This window comes from Falco biarmicus, chromosome 11, assembly GCF_023638135.1.
Source record: "Falco biarmicus isolate bFalBia1 chromosome 11, bFalBia1.pri, whole genome shotgun sequence".
Classification (NCBI taxonomy): domain Eukaryota; kingdom Metazoa; phylum Chordata; class Aves; order Falconiformes; family Falconidae; genus Falco; species Falco biarmicus.
Window position 1 is genome coordinate 794,193 of NC_079298.1, and position 22,387 is coordinate 816,579.

The window sequence follows — 22,387 nt, forward strand, 5'->3', positions numbered from 1 at the left end:
CCTCACCCCGCCGGCCCTTCAGCTCCGCTGCCACCAGCATCTCCCCTAGCTTCCGTGAGCGACCGGGCGGCTGAGGCCCGGGGCCGAAAGTTGCCGCTCGGGGCGGCCCCGCCGCCAGCCCGGAGCCGTCCCGGCGGCAGCCTGGACGTCCTTGAACCACGGCGCGGGCGGGCGCCGGGCCGTGGAAAGCGGCTGCAGGCGGGGCAGAGCGGGGAACACGCGTTCCGCAGCCCCGCGCCCCGCCATGGCTGCCCGGCGCCCCGGGACCGCGCGCGGGAAAGGGGGCGGGGCCGCAGGGCCACGTGACACAACATCGAATCCCAGGGAGGGGAGGGGCGGGGCGGGGGCGGGTTCTGCTGAGCAGCCGGACCTGCCCGGGCGCCGCGGCTGCCGCGGGGTGCGGGCGGCGGGGACGGAGGGGACGGACGGGGGCGCGGGTGGCGGGGACGGAGGGGACGGGGGGGACAGAGGGGGACAGAGGGGGACGCGGGCAGCGTGGGGCTGGGGAGCTGCTCCATGTGCCGGGGGTGCACCGGGCTGGTGCTTACCCCGCCGGGAGGAATGCTGCCGGCAGATCAGGTGTTGCAAAGTGTCGGCTTAAAAACCACTGGCAGTTCACAAAAGGAAAAGCAAATTTATAAGGAGTGCAGAGGAACGCGGAACAAATCGGGAATTGTGTCACATTTGCCCCAAAACCCCCCAGGACCTGTGCAGTTCTGATCCCCACACCAGAACAGATCAAGTGGAGTTAAAATGGGGCAGAGAAAATCAGCAGCGAGGGTAAGAACTAGCTTCAGCGGAAGGAAATACTGAAGAAGGAATCTTCAGAGGGGCAGTTATATAAAAATATAGGTAGTAAAGTTGTAGTTAGTGTAAAGGAGGCAAGCACGACTCATGGAGGATTTCAAACAGGAGAAATCAAATCAGGTACTTAATCACAGGGAAACCGGGGAACTAATTGCCACAGGATGTTTTGGGTACCATAATGTTACTTGGCTAAGGGAGGGTGTGGGGGGGTGCGTGTGTGTGAAGAAAAGAGAGAGGAAAAAAGAACAAGATTAGCTACATTCACAAAGGCCAGAACTCTTAAGCGGCACCTTTGTCACTGCGAGTGCTTGCACTGTGCGCTGGCACAGCTCTGAGGCGGTGCCTGAGCTGCACTGGTGCAGATCTGCCCTCTCCTCAGCCTTGTGCTGTCAGCTGTGACTGCAGGCAGACTGCAGGAACCAGCAGAACCATCCTTACCGCTGCAGAACAGGAATCTGCTACGAACCAACAGGCAAAGAAGAGCAGGGAGCTGGGGAAGGAAGAGTGCGGTGATCTCTCTCTCTGCTTGCATTTGCCCACAGGTCACCAGCAGTGGCAGAAGAAAATGACATTCCTCTGTCTTGGCTGCCCTCAAAGCAAGACAGTAGTGAGAAGACTGAGCACCTGTGTGTTTTGTGACCTCAAAATACATTATCTTGGAGTTGTCGTAAGTTTTCTTAGCAAGAAGGTACAAAACCAAACCTCTTCTTTAACTAAAGTCGTCCTTATTGCTTTGGTTTACAGCACAGCCCCTAACCACCAAGGCAAGTAAAAGCGCAGTAAGTTCCAGAAAGGGAACAAAATTGAATAAGCTGATGGGAAACTGTTCCTATTTTTAAACTGAAAGCAAAATCCCTCTGCTCTTCTGCATAGCTGAAGTGAGGAAAATGATGTTTGGGTTGGGTTGCTTAACAGAGTTTCACACTTCAAATTAAACCAGAAGCAGAAATTTTGTCAGTGTTGTCATATCAAACCTAAAATCCAGCACCACAGAAGGATGTTGCTTTACCCAAGGAATTAATGGCCTACGATTCTAGTAAGCTCATGCTGTCATCTTCCCAAGACGCTTTGCAATTTTTTTCCCCTCGGTAATAACTTATTAAGAATTATGTTGCTCAGTGTAAACAGCTAAAACTTAAGTAAAGCAAATCTGAAAAATCCAGAAAAATGTCCATTTCACAATAAATTCTTCTTGGCATTCCTGAGGTTGTCTTTTGCATTACTTCAGTGAAATGAATCTGGGTTTCTCTCTCCTTGTGCAGCAAGAGTGCCAGAAGACCATGACTACCTGATGGTGGGACAGATGAGGTTTTTAGTGTATCATCCGTAACTCAGGGCAGAGCCAGCAATACGTAGTCCATAACTGAAATGCAGAGCATGATTCCCTAAAACTAACACACAGAAACAGCGGTCCCTTTCGTACCACTGGCCATTCTTGACTTCAGCCACAAGAGTGGATTCATTTGCCACTTCGTGGTCAGTGGGTTAAATTTGGTCCTGAGGACTTTAAATGGTTACTTTAATCGTCAAAGATTGTTATTAGCCAAAGGTGATGGGAGCTGCAAGAATAAATAGCTTATTACTAATTTGTGTCATTGACATATGAACTCAGTGCTTTCCTTCTTGTTCACCCATATGAACTCAAATTGCTGTTAGCCCGCACGCCCCTATTTGCCATGTACCATGGCAGTTACTCTCTGGTGTGTGCCTCTCTCACAGCTGTGCCTTTCTCTGCAGCTAGCTTTCTTTCTCCTTCCCTGCTGCGGGACACCAGAGATGTGTCCATTGTACAGACGAGAAGGGGCGCCTTTGCCAGAAATTCATAATCCTCTTCTGCCAGTACTTAACCTCCATTCCAACCTTTTGTAATAACCTCCTAGTTTTCTACATTTCCCTTGCTTATACATATATATAGTACAAAAAAACCCTACCAACTTAACGATGGAAATTACACATTTTGCAAACTGATTCTGCAGAGCTGAACAAAAATGTTATTGTTAGCTTGTCTGCTGTATGTCAGGGCAAGGACTGTATGTCAGTGGGAAGAAAAATCCTTTGTGACCAAAATGTAAACCAAAGACCTGTCTTCCACAAAGTTCAGAAGTCTGTGGCTATCCAACTGCACAGCAGTTCTGTCATCAGAGCAGCTTACCTAAACTCACCACCTGTTAAAGGGGGATGATGAACTTCTGCCCCTTGCTTCCTTTAATTGCACCCTCTATAAAACCGGTTTCATTTCACTCCCTGCTGTTCCCTGGTGTGGGGTCAGCAGGATGCAAACAGCACCCTTCTGTGCTGTGGATTGGGGTCTGATGGGTGAGCAGTCTGCGGGGGTGGGGGTGGGGACAGGAAGGGTACTGAGGTGACACCCCCCAAGCCCAGGGCACACTCGCTCCAAGGACAGGCAGCCCCCCCTAAGTCAGCATTTGAGAACCAGAAGATGCTGGTGAGGGCTCCCAGCATAGGGCTCTACTCCATTGTCTGTGGAGGAAAGAGGGTTGATGACTTTGATGTTTATCAAGACGAGTGCTCTATAAATTCATGCTCCCAAAAATTCATGCACTACTATCATGATTTTGGGGTGCAGAGCGCAGGAATTTAGTTGGTGGTCCTAATCCACCAAGCTAATGCAGCTTCATAAGATACTGTCAGCTGAGCTACGGTAGCAACGGGTGTGCTCTGGTCAGCCTGAGTTGCAAAGCAGTTTGGCTAGATAAGCATCTTCTGATACAAAAAGTTTTAAGGGTAGGACAAGCCTTAAATGACTGTTTCTTGTAATTATCCATTCACACAGATCATCTTTTTTGACATACTTTGGAAAAATTTTGATGTGTTCCCAAGATGTAGGACAAGTGGCTGGATCGTAAGAGCATAGATATTTCAGATCCAGGTGGATAAGTATCTGAACTACCTCAGGCAAGATAAACCCAAAGTTTTGGTCCTCACAAACCAATCACAGAAATGAAAAATTACCGTTATTGTAATATGACTATATGTAAAATGACAAACAAAATATGACAATAGGGAAGTCAGTGGCTTTGTTACATACTCTCATAATCTGGTCCTTAAAAGCTATCTCCTGGCTACATCATTGTTGCAGTGAAATTCATTGCTCTCTTTACACATCTTTGAAACTCTCATGTATCAATGACTATAAGATCAGAGTATGATCATCTTCAAGGAAGAGTTGGTAGCTCACTCTTCGCCAAGGTTGTAGAATGACCAAATCTGGACTTCTGCACACATTGTCAGGAATTTTGTCTGATTTTCTATATTGAGGGATGTGGGGTGGGATTGTGTTTGTGTCGCGCAGAATGTGCTCTTAAGTTCCTGTATTCAGTTAATGCTGTGATCATGCTCAGGAAGGTCCTCCACTGAAGTCAGGGCAGGTACAACAAAATGAGAATTCTGGATTTGGCTTCATTGTCCAAATTCACAGTGTCTGGGAGATGGATAAGCCAGGCTGATACTTACAATGATGCGTAGCCATTCTCAGACAGTTTAGCATAATACGTTATTCCAAAATTCTTTTGAACGTGCCAGCATTTGGACATTCATAAGGTTTTTAACAAAGAACTCTCTAAATGCATTTAAAACCATTTTAAGCCTTGTATCACTAACAAGAAGACCGGAAGAATTAAGTTGCTGTGACTTTGCATTAGTGGCTATGACAGCATACATTCAGTTCTGACATTTACTGTTATTCCCATGACACCCATAAATACTGCAGACAGCTAGCTGGCTGATCACACATTGCTTGGTTTAGCTGCTTCTATAATTTAGGAGGGGTTAAGTTAGCATTTGGAAAATAGAAACTTTTTTACATTTCATATTTATTACTTTGCAATTTTCAAAAGGAAAATCACCCCACACACACCATGTTCTGATCCATCCAGTGAAAAGTTCCTCAAGGACCAATAATTCCTATTGTTGTTAGTCAGTTCTCTAATATTACAGATTAATGTGGAATATCTTTTTCTGACTCCTGTTTGTGGCCTTGCCCATGTGATTTCCTTCACGATATTTTGGGATGTGTCATTTAATCATTCAAGGTCATCACAGACATTTTGCCTCCTGCAGCAGTGAATCCCACAGTTTACTTACACATGTTAAATATATTTCCCAATAATTGTAAAACATGCCGCTTCTTTCCTTTTCTTTCTCTCCATTCGCACTGCCAAATGTTACAGTAAAAGGAACTCTAAAGCTTATTTTTCCTGCTACCATTTCAGCTAGTCCCTGTGTCTTAAAATCTTTGCTTTAGCAAAGCATTTCAAATACAACAATAGCATTGAAGAATATAAAGATGTCATATGTTTGATTTTCCTCTGCTCATTTAAAAAATGTGTTATCTGTATTTTCTGTAATTTCTGGTGGAGGCTGGGCAGAAATCGATATTGCTATTTATGTTTGCTCCTACGGAGAGGTTCTGCCTACCCAGAGCACAGTAATTGTGCTAAGTAATTGAAGTATGGGATTATTTTAGGCTAATGTGTGTTTACTTACTCCAAGTTAAATTTCATCACTGCTACTTCTATTTCCGTCTGAAATATTTCTTAATCCTCCACAATTTTTCACCATCTCTGCTGAAGCACTTCTCCAATAGTATTACTGACTGCCCTGTTTCTGTCTTCTTCCTTCCGCACATCAAATGTCTGGGATTTTTTGGTGTTATCTTAGAAGTTTAATTTCTATCTAATGCAGATTTGGACCATTATATCAGATACTGAGCCAGAGTCATGTGGCTTTTGTGATGAGCAGTCCTGTCTCACCAACCTGCAGGTTCTAGGAGTTGACAAGCATATTGATAGGGGCTTGACTGCTGGTTTTCCAGAAGGCTTTTGGCAAGGTCCTTCACCAAAGGCTCTTAAGGAAATTCAGACATTATAAGGAGGAAGGCAGTTGCATGGTTAAATAACTGGGTAAAAGACAGGGAACAGAAGATAAGGATAAACGTTCAGTAAATGGTCAGAAGGCTGTTTTTCACCTTCATGAGCAACTTAGGAGTAGGTATCAATGACAGATGAGGAATCGATCTTTACAAATAATATGAAGTTATTCAGGATGGAGCAACTGTCAAGGACTGCAGAAGCTGCTAACAAAACTGAGAAACTGTTTAGATATATTTTGCACCCAGTTATTAAATGTGTTGCTTTATTTGCCTCATCTCATAAAGACAGAGTGGGAAAAAGCTCATAGGAGAACAGCAAAGATCAGGGGTATGGAGTATCTTCCATGTGAAGGAAGACTGTGCAGACCAGGACTCTTCAGCCCAGAAAAGCTCCAATATGTGACAGAGGCATATAAAAGCACAAATAGCCAGAGAAGTTTATTGTTTATTTTCTTTCCCTGTGGGACAATTAGGGTTCAGCCAATGAAGCTCGCAGGAGGCAAGTTCACACTGAACAAAACCGGGTGAATCTTTATACAATATGTAGTTAAACTGGTGGAAAGCCTTGCTGTAGGATGCTATGAATGATGGCCATTTACACGATCTCAAGAGGACACTGTGTAAAAGCCTGGACAGGAAATTCTGTTGAGCTAATAAATGCAAAGATTTTCCTGAATCCCTCTGGAGAGGTCCATAAGCTGCACATTCTTGGCAAGAGTGCATACCAGGACGTGTCACTGGAGGCTTTGCATCCCCAGGCACCTGCTGGTGGCCACGACTGGCAACAGGACACAGGGTTAGACACCGTGCAGCCATTTCTTATGGTCTGCTCCCCTCAGGACACTTGGAACAGCTTCTCTTCTTAAGCGACAGCAGATGTTGTGCCTAACTGATGATATCCCAGTCAGCAAAGTTACAAAAAGACCCGTCAGCTGTATATTGAGGCCAAGAAAGTTCAGGCTGAGACACAGGTTTTAAACACGTAAGGTCATTTCTGTTTGGAAGCCTTAGTCCAGCCGCAGCACGCTCCTGCTCACTGAAAGCTTTGGAAGCAGCTAAGATTTCCCTGTGGCTGCTGAGCTCAGCAGAACGGGAACGGTTTGCTCCTGCGGACTGTCCTTTCTTTTGCTAGCTGCATGCTTCCCAAATCCCTCCCTGCTAATGAGGGCCACAGAGAGGCCACCAGGACCCTTCTAGTTGTGAAGGAGAAGTTGAGTAATTGCTAGCTGCATGTGCCCCTCTCTCCGTACCCTTCCCAGCAGGTGCGCTGGCTCTTCCCTTGCTACGCAGCCCCTCCTCGCTTCCCCAGTTGCTGCATTGCTGCCCCTACCAGATCTTGGGAGCTCTCCTGATGTTGTAAACTGAAGGAGGGTGGCTATCCTCATTTCCCACTCTTACTATTAATCCTACTCCTCTGTCCTTGTCGAGATACTATTTCCACCTTCGCCCTGCTGATCTCCCACCTTCCAGGGCCGATGTCGCCCATGCAGCCGCCCCTGCCAGGCACCACTGCCTGCACCTGCCTGTGGCTCCTGCTGCTCTCCGCAGACCTCACCTTGCCCCCTGCGGAACAGTGGGGCTTGCTGGGCGGCTTTGCCTCTTTGCTCTGTTTTCTTCTGCCTGAGCTCTAACCGTGGAATTGTTCCTTGCTTTGTGCTTAAGGTTAAGAAGCTGAACTAGTTCCCCAGGTGTTCCTTATTGAAAATGTCCCAAACCCAAAAGTAGTTAAGTATTTATATGCCCCTTGTTACTCCTGAAAGCGAAAGGAAAACACACTTTCCCTACCATTGTCCCTGTTTGACATTTGCCATAGCAAAATTTACAGAGGAGTTTGGTGTATGGCCCAATTGTGCATCATATTTTTAATTTGGAAACACAAGAAACCCAAAGCCTCATTGCCATGAAAAAGTAATGCTCAAATCTGTAAGAATATAAACTATACTTTATAAAACAAGCTCTGCTTTTCTCTCACAGCTCCCATCTCAGGTTGCTTTCACTTGGTCCTTAGTGATAAAATGGCACCATAAACTTGTTTTATGTCCTGCTCTGTAGTAAAGCACAGTGTAGTAGGTGGCAGACACAAGAAATTTATATTCTTAGTCACTTCACTGTGAAAGGTATTGATCACAAATGAGCGGTAGCCTCAACATGTCAAATTTATAAACAGCAGAGAAAATGGAGACGGACCAAAGTAAAGGTATGAAGAAAAGTTCAGTCTTTACCAGCCCCTGATGACTGATGGTGTGATTTGCCTCTGAGTGGTGGAAGGGAGTCAGAGAGGGTCTTGGACTTTCTCTTGTGCTATCCTCCTGCAGATGGCTGGGCTCGGGGCTGGTGGGTGTGCACGTGTTCTTCGCAGAACTCTGCAAGGGAATGCTGAGATGTGGTGCTAGAAGACATGAAGCTCGGTGCACGGCAAATGCTGTGTCTGCAGCTCACTGCTTGCAAGTCCCGATGCAGACGGAAGTGGAAGGGTGAATGATGCATCTGATACTGCAACTGTGACTAGCTGTGGCTTTGGAAAGAGCAGAAAACTAGTCATGCAGTAAGTGTGCCTGAAGCTTTGATCTCCCTATAAAATTATCACTTTTCTCCACTATTGAAATAGACGTACCACATATGCATTAAGCCAAATGGAAGAGAGCATTAGTTTTTGGACTGTCACCGTCTTTAAGCACCAGCAAGAAAAGAGGAATTTGTTTTCCTGCTTCAGATACTACAGATTCTGTGGGACGTTGACATTTTCTTACAAGCCGTCTGTGAACTTACTCAAGAGAAGGGCAAGCTAATGAGGCAAACATTGTTTGCCTTAAGTGTCTGTTTCTCCTGTGTGTCCGGGGGCTGTGACACAGTCCTGCAGACTTAAATGCAACCCCCAACAAACACTAACGATAAAAAAGGAAAGCAAACAGAAAAATCCCTTACCGTCTCAGAGATTTGCTTTTCCTTGCTCTTTCTTCTTACTTCCTCGGTGTTTTCCACATGAAATCCCGTGGCTTCACTGTCACACCATGGGCAAACAAGCAGGGCCGGTCTTTCGCGTTCCTGCACTCAGCATGGTCCCCAAAGCTATTTTGATGGGTGGGCGGGAGGGGTGGGCTGAGCTTGGGTGGCCGCTCTGGCTTCCAGATGAAGCTGGATCTCCCTGGTACAAGAGGCAGTCGGCGGCTGCAGAGCCTGGACAACTGACAGACCACCCTAAGCCCCTAACCAGAGAGCTCCAGCCATGGGAGGGATAATAACAGACACCCAGTTGCCTCCCTCTGGAAAACTAAAGGAAGAGGAAAGGCTAGCGCAAAGTTTCTGGAGGTCATAATCTGGGGCATCCTGCTGTCAGTGGGAAGAATTAGTGGCTGCAGAAAAAAAGGATCAATGCAGAGGTCAAGAGTAATGTGGAGAGCTACACACACGGAGGGGAGAGGAGGGAGGGCAGACAGCCTGGAACGTGCCTGGGTCGCAGATGAGCATGAACCAGGTTTTGGTTCGGCCTTGTGGACATCAAGAAAATGATGTGGCCCTGTTGTATCCTGCACAGCGTGTTGTCGGTTTTGTGCGTTGCCTGTGCTGCACCTCTCTGGCCCTGGCTGAGTTAGTGCACAGGCAGAGACCCCCTCTCCTGTCTGGCACGCCACATCCAGCACAGCCCGGACACAGCCTGCCTGCTTCTGGTTCTGCAGAAGCTCGTCTCTTGCCTGTGTGAGACCCTCTTCGGAAAGCTGGCCACCAGAAAAGGCAGTTCTTCAGTACTGAGAATCCTTCCCCTACAGGTCAAAGAACTGTAATTTTGGATTCTCTGCTGTCCTGGGTCTGGCTGGGATGCAGTTTATTTTCTTCACAGCAGCCCACACAGCACTGTGTATTAGATTTCTGACCAAAACAGTGTTGATAACACACCAGATTTTTACCTAGGGCTGAACAGCGTCAACAACTTCTCTTTCTCACTTTGCCACAACCCACACAAGTAAGTTCAGGGTGGGCAAGAAGTCAGGAGGGTACACAGCTGCAAGAGAAAAGGTGGAGCGAGAAGCAGGGCAAAAAATCCTGAGATACCTGCAGTGCAAAAACCTGAGATACCTCACCCTTTTTAAACACATGAAATACTTCTATGCCTGTGCACACACTCATGTAATTAATCAGAATTTGTGCACGTGACCTTATCGTTAACTTGGCCAGCATGCTCAAGGCACTCTAAACAAAAAAGAAGTGTTTGTCAACACAAAGCGCATCAGGTAGTGTGGTCACACGAAAGAACAAGAATCTTCATATGCATCATATTTGCCAAAAAAACTGAAACACAACAAAACCCCAAACTTGCCTCCAGCTCTCAGGTCAATTTTTATCAGTAAGTTGTATTTGTAACATTCCTTATATGCATACCTTCCTTCATCCTCAGATGTTTCACTGGAAGTGCTATCATCCGGTACTTGACCATGATTGCCACTGGAAGAGCTCATCTGCTGATGAGCCCTCTGCTTTGAAGGCTGTCTTTTACTTTTGTTTGCAACTTTGGCATTCAGGGCAATTTTACTGCATTAAACAGAAAGAAAGAAAAAAATCACCAAGTGAGTAGGTTTGCAAAAAATATTTCTGTGAAACAGATATACTTAAGATGATGTCCAGAAACAACTGAGACAACAAATATCTATGATAAAATCACAGACCTGACTGCAATGATCATGAAAGATACCCAAGTATTTAAAATCCTTGCCCTAGGAGTCAGGGGGACACATGGAATCTGAGCTAGATCCAGGTTAAGCTGGACTATATCCAAATAGCCACAGTACAGAAAGCATCTAGAGCAGAGAGGTTCTTCATCTTTGAAGAACAGACAGGAAAAAACTCCTGCTTAGGTTTACATTAAAATATGTGTGCCTTCTTTAGACTTTTGAGATTGGTTTGATACTATCATCTTTTCCTGACAAAGGGCATATTAACTTAATGAAAACACCAACTGCACAGAGATCACTAAAATCACCTAAAAAAGGGAGTAGTAGCAAACCGCAAGTTCCTACTTTTCTTTTCTAGGTGGCCATTTCCTACAAAAATAACTGCTTTTTCTAGTCTTCAGTTCTGGTTTTGAAGATGCATTTTGCCTCAGTATTGACAAGGAAATCACAGGAATTTGGGTGGGGGTTTACTTTTTTTTTCCCCTTTTCTTTTTTTAGAGCAGGCAATAAATTTGAACCTCCATCATGCACTTCGTGTTTTCTAAAAAGAAATTTTCTTCATTTTTTGAGAAGCAGTGGACTACTCACTATGGCTTTCACCACTGAGGAAACTACTTCAACTACTACAGTATTAGAAAACCTAAGACACTTACATAGTACTACAAATAAGAATTAGAGATTATTTCCTTAGCTTACCATTTCATTGGCATTTTAATCAATTTTGAGCTCTCCCCAGATGAAAAACTCTTTTTGTCTTTTTCTTCTATCGTGTTTTCATTCTCCATTTTCAAACAGTCATTCTTCCTTACAGTAATCTTTTGTTTCATTTGCCGATTAGTGATGTTATTTAATTTATCCACACATTCCTGTTTTGCCACGGCCTGCACTTTTGAACATCTTTGTTTGCTTTTTTCGTTCTCAACCTATAAAAACAAAGTTAAGCTTCATGTATTTCTAGAAGACAGAAACTCCACATCCAAGATTGATTAATTCAGGGTTTACCCCTGAAATAATCTAAAATGAAATATTTTTTTTAATTCATAGAGAAGCATTTTCACAAAATTACACTACAAAATGTATTACGCCATTGAAAGTACTTTGAATTCACTCATGATGCAAGACATAACAAAAATACAGCCCTTAGAAAGAAAACAGTATCTTAAAACATGAACAACAAAAAAAGTGAAAGCATTACTGATGGACAAAGAGTTAGGAGGACTGCACAATGTTAGTTGTAACACCACCAGAAAAAAATCAAGTGGAACTGTGCTGGGCTACTGCTCCCTGAACAAGGGGAGGAAAGAAAAAAAGATCCCAAACCCACAAACACAACTGGTTTCACAGGAAAGAGGAATTTTAGTGAAAGGCAATGAAGACACACCATGCAGATATCACAGCACATGAATTATTAGTCAAGACCCTGTTCAGAAGCTATTTTCATTCTTTGATTCAGAATCAGAACCGATAGAATTGTATGGATTTCTTTTTAAGGGAATGAAGTGATAACTACTTGCACTGGAACCGAATGCCACCTACTGTTAAACTGGAACAATAATGCATTCCGTTTTCCAAAAATGGGGAAAAAGACAACTCTCCACTGCCCTCTTTATTCACCAGTCACCTATTTCCATTAGAACAAAACCCGGTTTGTAGGAAGCATCTTCCCTTCATGAGGAATAGCTCAAGTGAAGAGGAAATATTCTGCCTGGCTCCAGAAGGCTGCGGGTCTCCCCAGGCTCTTTTACACACGCTCCATCGCTGCTATTGCTTCAGCAGCGGTTTTACCTCCCAACAGAGACCTCCTTAAAAACATGTTCTGACTTTCCTGAACAGTGGATTGTATCTCACAGTTTCATTGATTTGGACAGCAGAATCCTGCAGTTTCCATTGAAGCTAACGAAGACTGTGTGCTTTCAAAACCAAGCACGTTCAGCACCTCCATCATAACTCTGAATTAGAGCTATTGCCTAAACCACTACATGCTGCACACGCTGCCCGTGCCCGCCCTGGCTAGCCCAGCCCTGTTTTACCGATTCATCCAGGCACTTGCATCAGTGCGTCTGACTTGGTGAATTTACACATGAGAAACCAGGCATTTCTGACCAACACCCATGCTCTTTAACTGCACTGGTTATTTTTAAATTGATGACACATTACTAATAGTCAAAATCACATACACCACAGATTTTCCCTGAATTTCTTCATAGAATCACCTGTGATTGCTGTTGTCAAATAACATGACTGCTTCTTTCTTTACCTGCAGAAAGCTTGGCACAACACGTACAATACTGCACAACATACAGCTCCATCTGACAGTCAGACCAGAATGACCTTCCTGCAGTGCAGGCGGGCTGCATATCTCCAGTAGCACCCACAGCCCCAGCCTGCACTGCCTTAGAGACAGCAAAGATCCGCGCTGACGAGAAACGCTCTCATGCACATGGCATTTCACCTTGTCCACGGATTTGAAACACGGGTTGCTTTGCGAAATTTAATTTTATAGTTTCGTTCCAAGGCAAAACAGACTGTCCAACAACTTTTGACTTACACTAAAAACCATAAATATCCACCTTCCATATGAACGGATACATGCCAGGATATGTACTGCTGATGAATTTTTTCGCATGTTGCTGGGGAGCAATACCTGCACGTGTTCATCTTTTTGTCCATCTCTACTGGGATTCCTTCTAGCTGGGTACGTTGCATCTCAGGGTTGTATGGAGGGGATTACCTCCAAGCAGCGGGACAGATCACCAGCCACCCCTGTCGCTCCTAAACTGCCTCTGCTGAGCATCTCAGTGCGTCCCAGAGTGGTGGCTTGCTCAAGAAGAGGTGGCCTGTGATGGCTCCTCTCCAGTGCACATGCCCACAGGACCACCGAGCAAAGGACTATCCCACACCATCCTTCCCCACTTTGAGAAAGAAAGCACGTACGCATCTATGGCTAATCTCCCTTCTGAAGCAGTACAGCTCAGCTGAGACCTCAGACTGCTTTTCTGCAGCACCTGGGATTCTTACCAACACTGTCTCCATGAACTCTACCCGGACTCAGTTTTGTGCAGAGGAGGTGTTTACTGCCGCATGCACAAGAGCAACGGCAAGGGCAGGCAGCGCAGCGATGTCCTGTTACCGAACGTGCTGCTCTGGGACTCCCAAACAGGCGGTCAGTTAGATCCCTGGCAAAGTTCTCCAGCAAAGCCACCCGTGATTTGTATCCACCTCAGCTGTACAAACACGGTGTAAACAGAAGCAGAGCGGCTCTTTACCTCCAGCACTGTATGTCCCTTTCCTTCCCATGTCACCACCACCTGTAAAAGCGCTCACGGAAATGAGCAAACCCCACCCGCCAGAAAGAGGCAGGGCTTTCAAAGGAAAGGAGGGTATTCAATGGGAAGCTGCAGATGTGCCCTGCCTGGAGAAGGCACCACTGGCAACCCCTCCTCTGTGAGAGCTGGGGAGATGCAGAGGGGGCAGGAAGGCAGGCGTCCGGGAGTAACTAGAAGCCCTGGTTTGCTACTGCTGCAGTAGCCCTGGCTGTGGGGACAATAGAGCTCGCCATGAAATGACGATCAACCAAAATATTTCAGAGGGGCACAGCAGGGAGCACAAGCTGCTGGGCGTCAGCAAAGGGCTGTGCTCAGCTTCTCTGCGGCAGGTTGCCATAGGCAAGGTGAACACGAAGCACAGGGAGGATCTGCAGTTCTACCTGCCTTGCAGGGGCTTGGCCTGAGCTCCCCCTTTGCAAACCAAGTCACCCTCCCACCACACGGCACAATCTCTGCTTAATGTATGTCCCAGCAACTGGGGTACCCCATGCAGAGAAATCTGAGAGGTCCCCCCTGGTCACAGCTCTAGTCATCAGTGGTTCCAACAGCGTCTGATGCTCAGGGTGTCCCCTGCGCCAGTGGTCCTCCCTCCAGGCGCCCCTCCTCCTCTCCATTTGCCCCGGAGTAGACGAACTCAACATAACACCCATTCTGGGGAGATTTAAGCCCCGAAGAGCTCAGAACTGGCTGAAGCCAGCACAAAAGCCTATCTTCTCTCTGAGAGTTGCAATGTCCTTACACCCTCCCTGTCCTTCCCCTCTAGATCAGAAACCAAACAGGGGAAGCGGTGCACGCAGATACACAGAGAATACTGAATGGGACACACTGGCTCCTCTTCCAACTCCTTTATTGTCTCAAAGGTGTTTTCATTCTGTTGGAGGAAAAAGAGAGAAATATGTAGAGTCCCCAGGTTTATCCCTAGTAAGCACTTTCACATGTTCATTTAGTAAAGCAGATTAGATTGATTCCTCAGATATTTTTTTTGGGGGGGGGGATTATAATGAACTCATTCAGTTTTTAAATCAGGCTTAGGAGCCGTGACTCACTGGCTGCGAATACATGTACACACATGCGTGTACAGGACAGCACAGAATACTCTATTTACTCATATGGGTCTGAAAAGACATTTTTTTTTCTATCATTTTTTGTTCTGTGCATCATTTATGGCTGGACTGCATGGACAAGATGGTTTTCTTAATTCTGTGAAAACACTTGCATCTATTGACGCCTGCACCTCTAAACATAGTGATATGGTCATACAGCCAAATTTGCAAAGCCGGTAACTGTTCTTACACCATTCTGGGCATAGCAGACACACCCATAGAAACACCCCTAATGGTCATGCCTATTTACACATTTATTTCTGCTATTTCATCATCTGTAAAGAACAAGTGCTCCTTTCCTCGACCTGTTTCAGAAGAAATCTGAATATTTAAGGAATTAAAAACAGATGAGTCGGCCAAAGGAAAATTTAAACATACTTACTTTAACAATGCCAAGGTGTTATTACTAAAATGCAAGCACTTTGACAGCAGGTATCTTATGAGCGCTGTGCAAAGTGACAGAGAAAAGCCTCAAGAAAAATCTACCAGAGTTTGGGTTAATACACTAAATCCCAGCACAATGGTTCAAGGGTAAGGGCACTTTAAAACAGAATGTGTCCTGAATCATGTTAGGAAGAAGACAAAGAACATATCCTGCTGGGAAGATCATTAATGATTAGGAAAACTTGACCAGGCTACTATAAATTTGTCCCAGGTTAGAAAAAGCCAAGAATCTTTTAAAGGACACTACAAAAAAATAACATTTAAGACAAAAGGCAGCGTAGTAACAAATGGAATTAAAAGGAGTCCTAGAAAGTAAATCTTTCAGTAATAAGCAAACAAAGCTAATAACAATCTAGGGCATAGAAAAGATTAGTTCAGCAGCAGGATGCACAGCAGATAGGAGAGCAAATTAGTTCTGTTTTACCAAAACGTAAATGGAGGGGGGAAAAAAAATTCAGAACTTAAGTGTTTCTCTTTATTTTTCCTGCATCTAATTTTTAACTGTTAAGAGAAATAACACAAAAGCTTTATTTTTGCTAATGCCAGGCAACGGGAATCTGGAATTTAAATTAATCCTTCACACACTGCCATTTGGGGATCATTTCTACCAGATCCAACAAGGATACAAGGGATAGGACAAGAGGAAATGGCCCCAAGTTGCCCCAGGGGGGTTTTAGATTGGACATTAGGAAAAAATTCTTCACTGAAAGGGTTGTCAAGGACTGGAACCAGCTGCCCAGGCAAGTTTCAGGGTGGCCTCACCATCCCTGGAGGCATTTCAAATATATGTAGATGTGGTGCTCAGGGACACAGTTTAGTGGTGGACTTGGCAGTGTTAGGTTAATGCTTGGACTCAATGATCTTAAAGGACTTTTCCAACCTAAATGATTCTATGATTCTACACTGTTCAAAATTACCTACAGTCTTCCGTCAAAAAACAGGGTTTATACTGCTGTTTCAATTGTACTGGTTATCAGGTAATCCAGCCTCGTAGCACTCTTTAATTTAAAGTTTACAAGCACCAAGATATCCCCCAGTGACTGCACTTTAGCTAGTTTGATATTAAGCTATACATTTTTCTTAACGTGATTAGCAGCATATCTCAAGCTATGTTTGAACATATTCTTAGGTGAATGGGAGATACTATCAGCTTTTCATTAGACAGAACATGTGAGTATTTTAAAAAGCCAAACTCCAACAGAATACACAGCACAAGCATGTGTTTCTGCCAAGGTATTTTCTATTAAGCAAATCAAATGCACATGTTCATTCTCTCCCTCTTCTGTCCATACTTAAAATCCAGGCAAATTTGCAGAACAGCGCAAAGAGCAAGGTGTTAGAACTTAGAGAGAAGACCCACAACTTCTCTCGCACATGCTCTTCTGCTACCTGTAGCTACGTGCTTACCTTTGCACTCACATTTGTTACACAACACACTTTGGTGCCCGGGAATTTGATTGATTTAGATTCGCCCTGACAGAAGCAAACCTTTTTTTTTAACCGTTTGACCTTGTTTCACTTCTAACTGGAAGATCAGTCCTGCCAGGAAGGAGAGGTGAAACCTCACGACAGCTAGAGGGTGAATAATCTCTCTTCAAACTTTAAAACTCTGTGTATGAAGTTTCCTTTACAATTTGTACTCCACCTGGCTATTAAAAATGTATGAAAAGCACAGCAAGAAATCAAGCCGACCGTTAGTACAGAAGGTGCCAGCAGTTCCTCCTCGTTTCGCGAAAATCCAGCCCTCACACTGAGGCTGCGGGACCAAATCCTGTGCAGCTGGAAGCGGCAGCGAGCCCTGGCCCCGGGGAAGGGCAGCTCAGCACCCTGCAAGGACGAGGCGCATCGCTCCGCTCCCCGCCACCCCGGGATGCCACACAGCCCCGACGCCGGGCAGCGGCGGCAGCACGGGCTCGCTGACGGTAACGGCGACCCTCCTGCCTCCCCCGAACGCGTAACGAGAGGCGAAAGCACCGTCCGGGCCGGCGGCCAAAGCACCTGGAGCCGCATCTCCCACCCCGGCAGGCCCGCCACCCGCCGGGCCGCCACCCCCCTCGCACCCAGACGGGGGGCGAGCCCCGGGAAGGGCCGCTGTCGCACCGGGACGTCGTGCAGCCCCTCCGAGCACCGAGGCCGGCCGGGGCTGGCAGCGACCGTCTCCTCGGGACCTGATGCTGCCGTCCAACGGCCGGATCCCATCGCCCGACGTGCAACGGATCGAGCACCTGCACGGCCGAGGGACCAGCTACGCGTGTCTGCGGGGACGGGAGCTGGGGGGCAAACCCACAAAGCTAGCACAGCTCTTTGCAACAGGAAAATACTTTATACACCTGGAAAAACCGTTTACAATGACCTTTAGTCACACTTAATCCTCACTGGGTCTTACGAGCCTCGTCCCCATTTAAAGGCACAGCGGTCTTTACTTTCACTCAAGTGTTCATGCACAGTTCAAGTAATTTCTGTTTGGTCTCATTACCCAATTGGTTCTCCCTGAGCTTACCTTATGCCCCAGCTTGACCCATGGCGTCTGTTCCCTCTCCCGAGGCCGTGTGCTGCCAAGCGCCTGCAACACACGCTGTCCTCCGGACCCTCTGCTGTGCTTCGCTGCAGGCCCTCACATCTTTTCTCTACGTCGCCACTTAAGGCGCAGAGCTGCCTTCTGCTGACCACCTACGTGCAAGCCGTCGGTCCGCAACGCTTCCCGGGGCGCCGGGGGCTGCCTGCGGCGCGGCGCGGTGCGGGGCCGGGGGCGGCTCTGCGGGGGCTGCCGGCGGCTGAGGCGGAGCCGCGAGTGCGGAGCCGCGGCGCAGCCCCCGGGTTCGCCCCCTGCGCAGGGCTGCCCGCTCCCTTCCCTGCGCGCTCCCCGGCGCTCGCCGCCTCGCTCCGGCCTCTCCCGGAGAAGGGGTCCGCTCTCCGGCTGGCCAACGCCTGCCCCGAGCCGGGCACGGCCAGCGCCGCCGTCGCAGGAGCGTGTCGGGGCGAGGGGCGGCGGCGAAACGTCTCGAACCTCGGCAGCGACAGCCCCGACCGCGCGGAGACCCAGCAGTGAGCCCGGGCCCCCCACGGGAGGCGGCTCCGGCTGACCGGCACCTTCACGCCGCACTCGCGGCCTCTGCCGCGGTCGTGCCCGTCCTCCGCAGCCGCTCGGGGGGCGCCCGTCACCCGCAGCTCCCCCGGCTCGCCCGCGCCGCTCCCGCAGCCGCCCCCGGGCAGGGCGGGGGGGGACGGCGGAGCCCTCCCCGGCTGCCGTGCGGGGTCTGCGGCCCGGGCACAGCGGCCCCGCCGGCGCACCCCGCAGCGAGCGCACCGCGGCGCCGGGGGGCGGCCACCGGCTCCAGCCGCCAGCTGTCCCTGACGGAGGGGCGGGCGGGGTCGCTCCAGCCCGCGGCACCGGTGCCGGACCGCCCGCCGGCCGGGAGGGGTGTCCCCCCGCCCCGGGTGTCCCCCCGCCCCCCGAGCCGCCCCCCTCTCGCAGCCCGGGCTGCTGCCGAGCTCCGCTGCCGAGAGCCCGAGGGAGATCGCTGCCCCCCGGGCCCCGGTGCCCACCCGGCGCTGGAAAAGCGCAGCCCCCTGCGGCGGGCTTACAGGCACCAGGGGCTGGGGGCTGCCTCTGCCTGCCTGTGCGGGTGTGTACACCGCATAACCCAGCGCTGACCCTAACTGCATGCACACGTGTGTGTGGCGGGCATGCCCGCTCGGCACGCGTGTGCCCACTGGAACACACTTTCTTGGCCGCAGCCGGGGCGCGGGGCTGCAGCAGCCTCCCCTCTCTCCTGGGCTGATACCTCTGGGAGGACAGATTTGCCTCCAACAACGAACATTAAAGGTAATGCTGCGGAGAGGCAAAACAGTTCACTGACTTACACCCAAGCTGGTATTTCTACTGCAAATGCCTACTCTGTTTAAATCATTTCATTACATCATACTGACGTGCGGAATTAGACTCTATAACTCGAAAGTTATAAAGTAGGTATGTTTATTGAGCACAGATGCACGGGGGATCGCTCCTCCACAAGCGTGCATGCCTGAAGTGACGAACCATCTCACAGTTCGTTACCTAAACCCGCTTACTCTCACTTAGTATGTTAATTAGCTTATCAGTCCGTTGCCTGGAATGTGGTGGTCTTGCAGGTTTGTAGGTGATTCAGTGAACCTTTTTTACCTTCTTGTTTCTGCGCAGACTCTCTTCCTCGATAGACTAATGAGCATGATTCAAATTCCTTGTTTAGGTAGCGTTATATACACAACAGAAACTTAGGACCAGATGGCCCTTATAACAAATCCAAGGACCTTGTGTCTAGTACATCCGTGGTGCTGACACTTAAGGGTCTTGGTGTATTCATCATGTTGACAATAAGGGTCCTTGAACACCTCCCAGCTTTGAATAATTATATATAAGCACATCATTTTCTAAAAAAGTAGTATACCATTCATCACTCATTGTACGTAGCTCATTATTCAATCCCCCCTGTTCTAAAAACTATCATTATGCTCTCTGATCATTATGCTTTCTGATCATTCTTCGGCAGCACCAAACAGAACATTGAAGTAATAAGGAGTATGTAATTGCCAATCTATTCCCAATACTGTACTCACTTGTTGTACTATTTTGGCACAAAAGTGTGAGTCTCTATTGGAAGAGATTGTTGCCGGAACCCCAAAGCGGGGGATAATTTCATTTAACAATCCCTTCGTTACCTCTCTTGCTTTATTTGTTCGACAAGGAAAGGTTTTTGGCCAGCCTGAAAACATATCAGACATAACTAATAAATATTGGTACCCCCCTTTTCTTGGGAGTTCGGAAAATCATCTTGCCACTGTTGTCCTGGATAATTTCCTCTACTAATGTTCCCTAGTTTTATTTTATTTGCTGTATTGGGATTATTGTGTAAACACATTTCACATTGTTGAGTCACCTGTTTTATTACAGTATACAAGTTTCCCCCAATCAATTTCTGATTTAGACTTTCATATAAAGTATCAGCTCCCCAATGCGTCTTATTAATAATAGGGCTGTGGTCAATATTAAATTGGATGGTACCACTATACGACCATCCCTTAAATAAGTCCACTTATTTATTTTTATTTTATCATTCATGTCCTGAATTACCTTTAAGTTTTCTTTAGAATAGTTTGGCTCCTGATCTGTACTTTCAGTTTGGATTTTATCATCTGGTATTAAGGATAATTCCTCCTTTCCTACCTCCTCTGTTACTTGTCTGGCCTCATGGTTGACCAGGCGGTTTCCAATTTCCAAATCAGTGCCTCAATGGGCCATCTTATGTTCTTCCTTCCTGGATGACCCTCTTATACCAGCGAGGGCCATTCCTCACATCAAGGTCTGGCATGGCACATGTTCCCACCACTCGGCACCTACTGGCTTGCAGCCAACAGCAGAATTCAAGATTCTTCTTGGTGGCAAACACAGAGGCCAACCCAGTCTTGCCCTTGACTACGGTAGGAGGCACTTGACCAACCTTATTCCTTGTACTTTGTTGTCAATGCAGAGTTTCATCTGCGCATCCCATAACAAGTCGCTGCCATGGCAAAACACACAGATTTACATTGGTAGTAGAACCACTACACAGTGCGTTTTATTTCAGTTTTTGTGCCAATATCCCCCACAGCCCTGCTGACCACGGGATATTGTTTTTATCTGAACTGGGCAAGCCTCCCCCTTATCATTTTTACTGTAACAGGTAAAGCATTTTTCACCTTTCCTGGAATTTATTTTCAGATACACCTGGTTAAAAATTTCTTTTACTTCAGGGAGGTCCTCTTTTCCTCTTTTCTGTTGAATTGAAGATAAACTCAATATTTCAATTACTTGATCATTTTTAACTTTTAGTTTCATTTCTCCTTCTTTAAACGCCTAGATGTTCTAATAAATCTCATCCCAACAAAGATTTTGGTGAATTTGGCATTATTTGTTTTCTTAGTTTGTACTTTAAAGGTTTCAGGATGTTTTCCTGGTGGCCAGCAGCTCCCACAACTGTAACAAATTATTTTTTTTTACTGAAGTTTAACAAATAAGTTGGTTTTGTATTCACTAAAATTCCACCTCATACCCATTCCCTGCCCTAGAGGGGCCGTTACCGGTCCCGTTGTACTGCAAATGCTGCAGCAATTGGGGTGACATTGTCAGGTCCTTCTGCTCAATTGTCAGCAACAGCAACCCCCTCCTCCTCACCACCAGAAGGGTTCGGGGCAGGAGATGCTCTTCCTGCTCTGCAGGTTACACAGGCCTGCCTCTGCAGCAGCACTTCTGTTTTAACTCTTTCTTACCCTGAATGCAAATCTGCTACTTGTTGCTCTGTGTTCTTACATATCACGCCTTCGCAGGCAAACAGCAAACACCCTGCCATGCGTCCCAGCATGATTCAGTCGCACCTTCGAGGGGGTACGGGGGTTTGTACAAACTCACCCCAATACTTCAACACTTTCACAAGGTCTTTGATTCTCCACCACCCCCACCCCCCCGCCTCAGGTTTTACATACATTAGTACAAGTTTTTATCTTAACAACGTGTTTCATTCTGGTTGCTCCACAGAAGGAACCACAACCTGGGCTTTTTAATACAAAAATTTCAACAAGAACATCTTTCTAGTTTAGGTCTCAGGTGTTTTTCCTTATCCTTTTCTAGAGCCATAATCAAAGATCAGGTGATGTTAATCCCGCACTCTTTCTAGTGCTAGTACCATAGGATCCCGAGGGGGTACTAATCCACAGTCCTTTTGCCACTCGGGTTTGTCCCGGAGGACGAAGAACATGTCTGCATATGATACTTCGTCCCATTTTCCCTCTCTCCTCAGAAACAACATTAATTGCAGGAGAGTGTTGTAATCTAACGTTCCTCCCTCCTGAGGCCATTTCGCATCACTCTCCAATTTATACAAAGGCCACCACTGATTACAATATTTAATCAACTTCCTTCTATTTTCGGTACCACCCTGTCCTACAATATCCCTCCAATGTTTTAATATACAACCAAAGGGCGATTTTTCACAGGGCTTACTTCTTCCATTTCCCATTTTGCAATTTTAATTACTTTGTTTTTCTCCGGCCGCCTTAGCCACCCAAGGTCGGAAACGTGGATAGAGCTCCTTACTTGTTTTGCACTCAAACACGTGTCTCAACCACTCTTGCACT

At 47.0% G+C, this 22,387-nt stretch overlaps 1 long non-coding RNA gene across 1 annotated transcript; it reads right to left on the bottom strand.

The window, feature by feature from the left end:
• Window positions 1-10,069: 10,069 nt before the first annotated feature.
• On the bottom strand, window positions 10,070-18,266 carry LOC130157275 (uncharacterized). The gene is made up of 3 exons (XR_008824762.1): window positions 17,739-18,266; window positions 11,062-11,288; window positions 10,070-10,225 (listed from the first exon to the last, which is right to left on the bottom strand). It is a non-coding gene; the product is annotated as an uncharacterized LOC130157275 (long non-coding RNA).
• Window positions 18,267-22,387: the final 4,121 nt, after the last annotated feature.